Below are 13562 nucleotides of genomic sequence, written 5' to 3'. Positions count from 1 at the left end.
GGAACAGACTTTTAAAAGTCCCGATTTTGTGCTCCGTTGCTCCGCCGCTTGCCGGGAGCCGGCTCCTCCCCCCGCGGTCTATCTTCCCGTCGCTTTGGATTCACTTCTCCGCCAGTCCTACCTTTCCGAAAGTGGTTGATTTTCTGTTTCTAGAGTTGCTGTTCTTCTTCTCTTCGATCTCCCGTTGGATTTGTAGGTGTTTGCAATCTTTAGATAAGCTATCTAGCTGATCTCCCGCTACCTGAAGTAGTCTCAGCCTGCTACTTCTCCGCCATCTTGACTCTGTCGACTTCAAGTGATTTTTAAAATCACCCTCTGGAACTTCAGTCTGAATACCAAAAATTGTAGACTGTATTATGCTAAATAAGAGATGAAAATGAGTTCATTGAATTTCACTTTCAACAGTAAGAACAGGACCACCCAAAGGATATTTTTTAGTTAATGAACCAGAAATTGACTGTTCCTGAAGATCCTTTCCCCCAATATTTTCTGTTGTGGTGGTAGTAAAATACATATAACATAAAATTTACCATTTCATTTCCAAATTTTAAGATTAAATAAAGACATAACGTGTGTGGTAGAGTACTTAGCTGTTCTCCAAATCTGTTTCTTCTGTTTCCTGTACTTACAACTAAACTTTATTTCCCAGCTGTTCCATTAGTTCAGTGTGGCCATATGGCTGGATTGCAGCTCATGGCATGTGGAGTGTGAGCAGAAGGTAACACGCTCCCCTTCCATACTTACTTCATAAAATACATGCATTGAGGGTTCATCCATGTTTTCTCCTTATCTAGTGATTAATGAGAGGACCAATGAGAGGACTTCAGGGGCAGTAGACTCATAAGCTGGAAGAATGCTGGTTTCCTGAATGATCATTTAGAAGTGTTCACTTGGGAGGCGCCTGGGTGGCTCAGCGGGTTAACTCTGCCTTCAGCTCAGGTCATGATCCCAGGATCCTGGGATTGAGTCCTGCATCAGGCTCTCTGCTCAGCAGGGAACCTGCTTCCCTCTCTCTCTCTAACTGCCTCTCTGCCTACTTGTGATCTCTGTCTGTCAAATAAATAAATAAAATCTAAAAAAAAAAAAGTGTTCACTTGCATTTATGATCAGTTAATGCGGAGTGGAATTTGCAATTTTGATGCTTCACAGTGGTAGAACCTGACACTATTCTAACAAATACGATGTGTTCTCTGTAGCTGATACAAATATTGACTGATAACTTTTTCCAGGTATTGCAGTAGTGAAACATACTGTGGGTGCTTTTCCCCTTGTTTGTTTGTTTTCCTCTTAACTGACAGCATCCAGAAATTAATGTTAGGAGTTGAAGAGACAGATAAAATGGACCTATATTACCAGTAACAGGAAGACAGGCAAGGATTGGCTGTCCATTTGGGGGGATGGCACAATTCTGCATGGAATGCCTGAGGCAGACATGTGTTCACATCAGAACGGAATGATGGATGCCATGACAATGGGGTGGTGGCATTTATTTCTACTAAAAACATCTAAAGCACATGCTGCACCTTTTCCAAATTGAATACTCTACTAGAAGTAATTTGCACATATTTCCTATTCTAAACTACTATAGTTCCCAGCTGAGTCCTGCTCCTTACTATAAAGGGCAAAGGGCCTCCTATGCAGACTTGCCTTGTCACTGTTGGCTCCCTTTTCAGCTCCTCAGGGACAGGAGGGGAACACAGAAGGATTTCTGTGACTGGGAAGAACTTGAACCATAGAGGTGACAGGGTATAAACTGTTCTCTGAGAGAAAAGGGGAAGTTACTAACTCTGTTCTGAATCACTGTATTTGGATGGATCTGAAAGTGAACTAGGGGTAACTTAATAGAAAAGCTAGCTCTACTTCTCTTCTTAAACAGTTACAATAGTATTAGGAAGATGATGACGTCTTTAGGTTAGTGAAGCTCACCTAGAATGATTCTTTCGTAAAGCTGCCAAAACTGCCAGGGAAATCATTCCCTTATTTAAAATACTTTAGTGTACTCCTATCAAGATAAACATGCAATCTTAATGAAGAGGGGCCTGTGTAATCTTGCTGTTGCTTACTTCTACATACTCATTTCAGGACAATCTCCCCTGTCTTTATGGTCTTCACTTCAGCTTTCTTTCTTTCAATTCTTTAAAAAGCCATGCTTACTTGCATTGCATGATATTTGTATCTGCCATTTCTACTATGTGGGGTGTTCTCTGTGGACCATAGCTTTTAGGCAATCATATTTTATCCATTAGAACACTACTAAGACAGTACCTCAAGCTTTCTTTGACTCCCTGACTAGATTAAGGTTTTTTCTTACATTATATATCTTTTGTGGGCGGTATTAGTTGTTAAAAATATCCACTGCTTTCTTGACTCACCCTGGTAGGACCCTTCCCTGGTGTCTCCTCCTCCTCCTCCTCTTCTTCTTCTTCTTCTTCTTTTAAGATTTTATTTATTTATTTGACACAGAGAGAGAGAGATCACAAGTAGGCAGAGAGGAAGGCAGAGGGGGAGGGGGAGGCAGGCTCCCTGCTGAGCAGGGAGCCCAATGCCCCGCTCGACCCCAGGACCCTGAGATTATGACCTGAGCTGAAGGCAGAGGCTCAACCCACTGAGCCCTTAGGTGCCCCTTCCCTGGTATCTCTTCTTATACAAGGAAGATATTTCTTTCCCCCTTGATGCCCAATTTTATAATAAGGCTTGCTTTGTACAATAACATGTGAGTAGAAGTGATGTCATGTCTACAAAGAGGTTTTGAGTCATACAGCTAAAGCAGGAAATTTTGTTTTCTCCTGGATTCCAGAAAGAAAAGGATATGGAACAGAGTTGCAGCTGACCTACAAGGGACATTGACATGAGCAATAAATAAACCAATCTTTATTGTTATAAGCCACAGAAAATTGGGGGTATATTTGTTATTTCAGCATAATATAGTGAAAGCTGACTCATGCATTGTCATAGCATACTTTTTTTTAACATGAGAGGAAGTAAGAGTATGATAATATAAGACAGGCTCTAAGATTAAGCTTCTATAGTCAGTGTCCATTCTGTTACTTGGTATTTTATGTTCTAAGATACCACATGATTTACTATCTCTGGCCTCAGTGATTTCACTTGCAAAATGGAAATAATACTAGGATATACCACTTAGGGTGGTGGTGAGAATTAAATGAATTAATCCTGTTAAGGTATTTATACCCATGTCTGGCACAGAAAAATCCCTCAAGTGATGTTAATTATTAGTATTCGTAGAACTTAGTGAATTTTTCAACTATAGTTTTTCTATGATTATTTGATTAAAGTCTGTTTCCCCTATTTGACTGTTAGGATACTGAGAGAAGAAACCTCACCAATTTGATTCACTTTTAGATCACCAGTGAGTAGCATAAATCTGTAAACAACTAACAAATACTTGTTTTCTGCAGTGAGTTTTTAAAAAATGAATGAATGAATGAATAAATGAATTTTAAAGCCCAAGCTAATGTCAGTGGTTATACTGAGAGTAATAAAAAGTAAATACTATTAATATTTTAAATTTTATAAGAGGACTAATATTTTAAGTAATACTAGCTTTATCCACTGAAATTGTATAAAATCTAGACTGATGAAAACAGTCAGGCTATTGGCTGAAATCTGCAGGAGCCAAGTTCCTGTGGTAGACTGTACTATAGGTATGTGTGAGTACCATCACTCTTCCTTTCATAAATCACAAATGTGTGAAATATAGAAAGGTGATTGTTAAGATGTTTTATTCTCAAAGAATACTTCAACCATTATACATCTAATTCTTGAATTTTATGATGAATAAAGCCAGTCCTATTATCTATGTAATACCTGTTCTCAAACTCTCCCATTGCCATTTTCCGCCACTCCAGAGGACATTTCCTTGTATGCGATATTGGCCATCATTTTTCAAATCATCTGCTGTAACTGCAACTTAACTGCCCATCTCTTTTCTGACAGCCAGTCTCTATTTACCTAGCTATTCTTCTTCCCATTTCAACATCGTGTACCAGGCAATGTCCTTTCATAGAAGCTTGAAATTCAAAAATTAGATTTCATGGCATAAGATACATGACTAGATTAGTAAATTAAATTGGGCTCAGGCCTAGATAAATAACCTGGAAGAAAAAAATTGGAGTACAGATTTAAGGCTTAAGGAAGTTAGACTAGAACCTGGGTAGGGACAAATATCAAATGCAGAACTCAAGAAAAGTGGTTTCAACTATGTATTTTTCCAGATTTATTGAGATATGATTGATATATAACACTGTGTATATTTCAGGTGAACGGGTGATGACTTTAGCACATGTATCATACTGTGAAATGATTGACATAGTGTCACAACACTTTCATCATCTTACATAATTACCCATGTGTATGTCTGTGTGTGTGTGGTGAAAATGTTTAAGATCTACCCTCTTAGCAATTTCAAGTATGTAAAACAATGCTGTACAATGGATATCTAGAACTTACTCAACTTAAAGTTTGCTCCCTTTGACCAACATGTCTGCATTTTCCCTATGCACCACCCAAACCGTGGCAACTACCATTCTACTCTGTTTCTGTGAGTTTGGCTTTTTAAATTCCACATGTAAGTGGAATATGCATTATTTGTCTTTCTCTGTCTTATCTTATCTTCTCTGACTTATCTTAATATAATGCCCTCAGGTGCCATCCATGTTTTCACAAATGGCAGGATTTTCTTCTTCTCATGGCTGAATATTGTGGAATTTATCCATTTATCTGTAGATGGCCATTTAGGTTATTTCCATATGTGGGCTATAGTGAATAATGCTGCAGTGAACATGGGAAGGTATGTATCTCTTTGAAATCCTGATTTCACTTTTTTTTAATATACATCCAGAAGTAGGATTGCTGAATCATATGGCAGTTCTATTTTTAATTTTTTGAGGAAACTTTATAATGTTTTCCATAGTGGTTGTACCAATTTATATTCCCATCATCAGTGCCCTTTTCTCCACACCGTAGCCAACACTTGTTATTTTTCAAGTTTTAGATAACTGTCCTTCTGAAATTGATACCTCATTATGGTTTTGAAGTCACTTCCCTGATGTTTAGTTATGTTGAGAAAATTTTCATATGCCTATTGGCCATTTATATGTCTTTTTTGGAAAAATGTCTGTTCAGTTTCTTTGACTATTTTTAATTGAACTGTTTGGGGTTGTTGTTGTTGAGTTGTATGAGTTGCTTATATATTTTGGGTATTAACCCATTATCAGATCGACCATTTGCAAATATTTTCTCCACTTTATAGATTGCCTTTTCATTGTGTTGTTTCTTTTGCTGTTCAGAAGCTTTTTAGTTTCATGTAGTCCCTCATTGGTTTTTGCTTTCGTTGCTTGTGTTTTTTGTGACACATGCAGGCAGTCACTACTAAAACCAATTGTCCAGGAGCTTTTTTCCCTGTTTTATGCTAGAGGTTGTACATTTTCAGGTCTTATTTTTAAATCTTTAATACATTTGGAATTAATTTTTGTTAATAGGAGTTCAGTTTCATTCTTTTGCATATGTTTATCCAACTTTCCATTACTGTTTATTGAAGAGAATATCCTTTCCCTATTAAGTATCCTTGGCTCCCCTGTCAAATATTAATTGTCTATACATGCAAACATTTCTTTTTCAGATATTTTATTGTTGGTGTTCAGCTGTGTTTAAGTAGTCCATATGCCCAAATGGTTTTACTCCTGAGAGGCTCCATTGAAGACTTTGGCCCTGGTACAGAGTTGAGCCCTTGAGATTGGGAAGCCTGTAAGAGTCTCAGTGGTGCTCAGATAAAAATATGTGCATGTTCCATTAAGGAAGAAATGAACATAACAAACACCTAATAAGTCAATTTTGTTGTTGCTTTTTTTTTTTTTTTAACATTTCTTTTGCCAACAGTACTTTCAGACTCTCCAGGAATAACAATTGGAGATATCTTCAAAGGATGCAAAATAGGTACTTTGACTTTCAGTTGATGACATTTTAGGGTCAGGCTTAGGGTATCCTTTCCTTGATTTGGCAAAAATACCACACTGTGAAGGTGTGGGGATGGGATAGATAGGTGAGGTGGAACCATTTAGGGAACAGAAAAATGCTAATAATTTATCAACCAATTAATTAGTAATACACAATAACCAACTGATCACCAACTAGGCATTTTTTTAGAATTACCCAGAGACCGATATCAGTTTTCATTCTCAATGCTTATAATTCATATTTCACAGTCATGAATATCCAAGAGATTTAAATAGATGGATAAGAATTATTTAAATAACAGAGCTATATTCATCAAGTGATAGATGAGATTCATATGATTATAAAAGTTTTTTCTTTCCTAAATACCTAGTATTGGAAAGATATTTGATTCTTCATATACCAACTATCAAATTATTTTTAAGTTCATTTTTCCTTTCCCACTCTCTTTTATTCTCTTTTGTCACTGTGGTAGATAATCATGGTAAAATCACTTAGAGTAAGAGCTATCTGTTTTTATAATTAAACACTGATGTAAAATATAGCAGTGGAGATAGCTTGGGTGAAGAGCAGAGGCAATTTATAACCGTAAATTACAATACTTGATTTAAACAAGGAGGTTTAGAAGTATAATAAACTTTGGAGTCTTAATTTCATGCTATGATATCCCTATTAATAAGGATCAGACTTATAAAAACTGAGGTGTTTTTGTTCCCCCAGGTATTTTCTAGATCATATTTTATCTCCTCCAAAGAAAATTTTATATCTCTGATACATTATGTAAGACTCTGGTCCTCCTGTGCTCTGTGAGCTGCCTGTCTTATGTGCTTGGGTTGCAGTGGCCCCACATAGATTGTGGGCATACTTAATCTAGGCAGGATACTGATAGGGTTCAGGGCAGACCCACCCCAGAATGTACCACATTTGCATGTGGATTATTTCAAACTGAGAATGATCAGAGCCCAACAGACTCAAGAGATTTTACCTCTCCCTTAACTTCCTGAAAGAATTTTAGGTAAAGAGCTTATACCCTGAAGAGAGCTATTACCAAAGATAACTTTATTTTTTAACATAAGAAAGGCCTCTCTGCAAGACATGCTAAACATTTATTTATTTATGAATTGCCTTCCTCCCCTTTGAAGCCTTAGACCCCTATCCCCTTCTCTGAGGCTCAAGATGGCACATAAACCTCAATTACCTGTCAGTGAGCCTCTCGTGTCTTATGGGACTTGTGTACAAACAAAATTAAATTTGCTTTTCTTCTGTTATCTGTCTTATGTCAATTTAATCATGAGGCCAGCCAAAGAACCTAGAAGAGAAGAAGGGAGGTTTTCCTCCCCTACAGTACTAAAGAGATAAAAGTACATTCCTGAGCCTTCAACATAAAGGACTCTATTCATGTAGCCTGGCACCAGGGATGAAATATCAATTATTACAAACACATTCTGGGCACTGAGAGGTCTTAATCATTCTTCGATGTAGAATGGGGATTTGTGCTTTCAGGAGAAAAGAGGGAGTTGGCAGGTGCAATAAGTGTTGCAGGAAAGCTTTCCCTTACAAAGAGAGATGATGTGTGTAGAGAATACGTGCAAAACCTCCTGCATAACTTAATCCATTTCTCTTGGGGTGGAGAAGCGAGTTTACATTTTTCCAGTGAACCATATCCATTGACGATTGCTTTGATTTCATTGTACACGAGTCTTAACAAACAGCCAACAGACTTAATGTTTTAATGAAATGTACAGCATAACCTTCAGCAGAAAACCTTCAGAAAGAAACTGTGTGCTTACGCTGCCAAATACATTTAAGTGTTGCAGCGGTCTAAGAAAATAGGACATTTGTGTGCCGTATTCACCAGGCTGTGTCCTCTGAATTACCCCCTTGGGGACAGGTCCACACACAGTAGCGGTCACATGCTCCTTGACCTTAGCAACTTATGAATCTCTGTCGTTGGTGCCATAGAGGCTGGAGAGAAACTATCTGATGGTAAGATTTTCTTCTCCCTCGTAAGGAATTTATGCCTTTAAGAGATGTTCCTATTTAACACACACATTTTGTTCTCTGTTAAGGACAGAAGCAAAACAATAATGCAGATAATACAATATATCATCTGAAAAGATCATTTTCCCTGATTGTAAAATTTAAATTGTAAACACTACAATCTTAACTGCTCTATTGAGATATGATTAACATCCCCAAAACTGTAAATATTTAATTTCTACAAGCTGATGTGTATGAAGATAAATATACACCTGCGAAAGCATTATCACTATCCGTGCCATAAACTTATCCATCACTTCCAAAACTTTCCTCTTGCCACTCCCCTATTTTTCCTTTTGTGTTTAGAATACTTAACATAGGATCTATCCTCTTAGATCTGAATTCTGTTCTCTGCCTCTTTGTGTTTGACTATTTAGATTCCATATAAAAGTGAGATCATGCAGCATTCGTCTTTCTTCGTCTGGCTTATTTCACTTAGCATCATATCCTCCAAATCCACCCATGTTGTCACACGTTGTCTGATTTCCTTTTCTTTTAAGGCTTACTAATATTCCGTTGTATAAATATATACCACATTTTTCTTACCCGCTCATCCACTGATGGACATTTAGATTGTTTATGTATTTTGCTATTGTGAATTATGCTGCAGTGAACAGGGGTGCAGATAATCTCTTCAAGATATTAATTCCTTTGGATATGTACCCAGAGTTGGGATTTTTGGGATCATATTTTTAACTTTTTGAGGAACTTCCATATTATTTTCCATAATGGCTCTTACCAATTTACATTCCTACCAAGAGTGTATGAGGATTCTTTTTTCTCCACATCCTTACCAACAGTTGCTATCCTTTGTTTTTCTGAAAATATCCTAGGAAGTGTGAAATGATATCTCATTGTGGTTTTAATTTGTATTTCCATGATGTTGTATCTACTGGCCATTTATATGTCATATTTAGATAGATGTCTCTTTAGGTCCTTTTCTCATTTTTTAATTGGGTTATTTTTTTTTTGCTATGGTATTGAGGAGTCCCCTATATATTTTGTATATTAATTCCTTTTGAGATAAATGGTTTGCAAATATTTTCTCCCATTCTGTAGGTTCCCTTTTCATTTTGTTGCTTTCTTTGCTTCACAGAAGCTTTTTAGTTTGACATAATGCCACTTGTTATTTTTGCCTGTGTTTTTTTTTCAAAGATTTTATTTATTTATTTGACAGACAGAGATCACAAGTAAGCAGAGAGGTAAGTAGAGAAGAGAGAGAGAGAGAGGAGGAGGAAGCAGGCTCCCCACTGAGCAGAGAGCCTGATGCGGGACTTGATCCCAGGACCCTGAGGACCCTGAGATCATGACCTGAGCTGAAGGCAGAGGCTTAACCCACTGAGCCACCCAGGCGCCTCTTTGCCTGTGTTTTTGATGTCATATGCAAGAAATCATTACCCAGTCCAATGTCAAGTAGTTTTTCCCTAAGTTTTCTTCTAAGAGTTTTATTCTTTCAGATTTTATGCTTAAGTATTTAACACATTTTGAGTTCATATTTGTATACGCTATGAAGGATCCAATTTCAATCTTTTGCATATGGGTAGCCTGTTTTCCCAACATATTGAACATATTTGAACAGTGAACATATTTTCCCAACCATATTGAAGAGACTGTCTTTTCTCCACTGTGTGTTCTTGAAATCTGTCAAAGATCAGCTGACTGTATATGAATATGTTTTATTTCTGGGCTTTTGATTCTCTTCCATTAGTCTATATGCTTATTTTTATGCTATAACCATACTGTTTTAATGATTGTAGCTTTGTAATATATTTTGAAACAGGGAAGTGTGATGCCTCTGACCCTGTTCTTGTTCAAAATTGCTTTAATAATTCAAGGTCTTTCATGGTTCTATATGAAATTTAGAATTTTTTCTATTTCTGTAAAAACAAAATACCAGTGGGATTTTGATAAAGAGTGAACTGAATCTACAAGTCACTTGGCAGAATATGGAGATTTAAAAAAATATATTCTTCTAATCCATGATCAAAGGATATCCTCCAGTTTATTTGTTGTTGTTATTTTTATTTCTTTCATCAGTATTTTGTAGTTTTCCATGCTCGAGTCTTTCACCTCCTTGGTTAATTTATTCCTAAGTATTTTACTCTTTTTGATGCTCATCAATGTAAATGAATTGTTTCCTTAGTTTTCTTTTCACATTGGTTGTTATTAGTATACAGAAATACAACTGATTTTTGTGTGTAACTTTGTATCCTACAATTTTATTGATTCACTTACTAGTTCCAACAGGTTTTTCTTACTTGTTTAAATGTTTGTTTTTTGTGTGAATCTCTAAGGAAAGAAAGAAATAAAACTAGCTCTACAGATGAACTATATACATTTGGGAAATACAGAATAATATAAAAATATCCCCAAAATTTACCTATAATTTTACTACTAATGATAATGTTTTATTTCTTTTATGCACATATATTTGCCTCTATATCTGTACATTCCTATATATGTATTTGTATGCAGATGCATGAGTACATATATTTATAAAGACATACCACATTATAGCATGCTTATATCTTATGTGTTATTCTTATATCTTGGAAATTTTCTCTTGTCAATCTAAGTTTTTCCAAAGTTCAGTTTTAAATATTTTTTATGCCATTGTATCATACTGTCAGCCCAAATATCTATCTACAGAAAAATATCTTCCCTATGTCTTTCTTAACAGATAACTGGCATCCTCTGCTCCTTTGTTTATCTGTCTCTGATACAAAGCATAAGAAAGAAAAGTGGGTTGGGCTAATACTTTTTGTTCCTTTTATCCAGGAACCTGGCTTGTTTTAGAGAATGCCCAGGTGACAGAAAATAACAGGCCAGGTGAGAAATTCAGCCACCTAAAGCTCTTCTTCATCATTTCATTCAGAATGAGTTTTCAGGGAATAGGTTTAGATGTTTGGATGAGAGAGCTGACCTGAAAGAGATTAAAGCAAAAGCGAGGGGGGTACAGTGTTCAGGTAACATGAAAGTGAGATCCAGTGAGAGCCTCTGAGGGGGCTGCAACTTTGGTCTTACCAGAGCAGAGTGATCCGGTAATCTCTTTGGGTATGTTTGACTATCTGGATTCCACATAAGTGATTTATTGTGTATAGGATTGTTGCAACAAGAAGAGGCAGAGAGAAGAAACAAAGACCTAGCATCGCTTTGTTGTGCAATGGGTAGAGAAACAGTGAAAGCAGTGACCTGGCTAAGTTATCGCAGCAACTCAGACTAATGGGATTTTTGCCTGCTTGTATTGTACGGATAGCATCATAATGGTCTGCTTTATTTTTCAAGCAGGGACACTATCTTTGGAATAATGTCAGGAAAAAAAAATACAGAATCACACATATTTTCTGTGGCTGGGTTCTATATAGGTTAATACAGAGACACATTATTTTATGCTGTATGGATAGAGGGAGAAGAAAGTTGAAGCAAAAAACTTCCTGATCCTTGATCTCAGTTATAAACCTTTGCCTTGAACATACATTCTGTGAGTATAATTCCAGCTTTGGTTCTTCCTTAGTGGTTATGATTAGACAGTACCTGTTCTCTGTTCCTGCAGTATTCTGATATAAAATTTGGGAGTAGACACATGACTTACTGCTTTTGTATTTGTGCCATGTGTGAGAATTTTAAGAGAAAGATTTTTTTTCTTTATTTGTCAATAATCCTTAAAATTATTTTTTTTAAGTTTCTCGTTTTTCATAAGCCACCTTAGCATCTTTAACACATGGGGCATTGCGTGTTACACCTTTGCCCCTGCTGTTCCTTCTGTCTGGAACACTTCCTCAGACCACCACAGGACTTTCTCCCTCACTCACTTCAAGATGTTGCTCAGGTATCATCTGCTTAGTGAGGTCTTCTATGGTCACTCCACTTAAAATGTCACCTACCTATCAATCCTTCCTATATATATTTATACCCCCTTTTTTCCCCTCTTTAATACCTTTCTCTTAATACCTTCTAACCAAGTATAGAATTTTTATATTGTTTATGTGATCTTTTCCCACTAGGATGAAAGTGCTTTGTGGGGAGAAAATTTGGGCTGCTGTTTTAGTAATAATAACCAGCACCTAGAACACTGTCTTACACATAATGGGAATATATACAACTATGTTGAGTGAATGCTGTTACTACAAGAAATTTTTAATGGATAAATATAACTACATACTTAGATTTATTTTGGTAAACTACAAATAGACAGAAGTCTAATAAAAGCAACAACCAAGGATATCTGTCTAAATACTTACAATATTATAATTCCATATTTAGACAATTATTTAAAAATTAGGCAGTCTGCATCAATTTTAAACTGAATAATTTATCATTGATTTGGGCATCAGTTCCTGAAATCTTTTAAAATTTCAGTTTTGCAAGTTGTATTTTAGCTTAGAGAATATTCTTGCTATCAAAATATTTTCCCAATAACAAGAGGACAAGAGGATTTTTTTTAGTTACATTTTTAAAAGACCCAAAAGAAATTATAAGAGTTTTACCTAGTTTCAGTCATTAGCTCAAAACACCTGAAACAGAAAAGAGAAAGACAAAAAAAAAAAAAAATTACATCCTGAAAAAAATAAATAAGCATTGTAGTTTCAGATTTCATGGCTTACCCCCCCACTCCATGGCTTTTTTTTTTCCCCCTCTTCTCTCCCACCTGTGTTTATCTGCCTGTGTTCACTGGCAGAAGATCTAGTTTCCTAAAATCTGTTTTCAAAGAGATATCATATGAATTTGTTTTCCACATTAAGCCTAACTAGGAATTAATTGCTCAATAAAGGATAACACATTTAGTTTATTCTTCATTTATTCATTCAGTATGTACAAAACATTGAACTAGGCCTTGTGTTATCACAGGAGGAGTAAAACAGGATCTCTGTCCTCATGCAACTTATAGTCTATGGGAAATAACAACTTGACAGTCCAGGCATGTGTGGTGATAACCCTGACCTTTGGGAGCTGGGTGGTGCCTCACAGTATTGCTCTCTATATATGATGATCCTTGTATCTGTGAAGTTCACAAGTGTCTTAAGCATCGATAAGTATTGGCCGGCATGGAAACAATTTGTCAAATAAGACAGAAGGCCATAGGTGCTATTACAGAGGTGTAATCAATGTGCTGCTCGAGTAGTTATTTCTGACCCAAAGACTGCAAAATGGGTAAGTGTGGGGGGACAGAAACTGTAAGTGGTGTTATGGGATTTTTCCCCCCAAAGTCAGGTATATTAATTTGGTTTAAGTAGACTGTTAGAGTAATTAAACATGAAAGATAGAAGAGATTTTATAGATCACTTCTATTTCTATCTTTGCTTTATTGATCAGGAAACAGGTTCAGGGAAAGGAAGTGATGTGCCCAAACTTATAGAGGTAGTTAAATGTAATGTAGAATTCTAACCTCATTTATTAACTGTTACTTACTGTCAAACATTATTTTCAATCTAGAATTTTTCTTTACTTTTTTAATGAGATACCTCTCTATCAGTCTCTTGATTATTATAGCAGTCTTGGAATTGCCATGTGATATAATAAGGAAAACTTTTAGATAAGATTGTATGTTA

This window comes from Enhydra lutris, unplaced genomic scaffold, assembly GCF_002288905.1.
Source record: "Enhydra lutris kenyoni isolate GAN:26980312 unplaced genomic scaffold, ASM228890v2 scaffoldscaffold5, whole genome shotgun sequence".
Classification (NCBI taxonomy): Eukaryota; Metazoa; Chordata; class Mammalia; order Carnivora; family Mustelidae; genus Enhydra; species Enhydra lutris.
Note: the sequence above shows the minus strand (reverse complement) of the source record.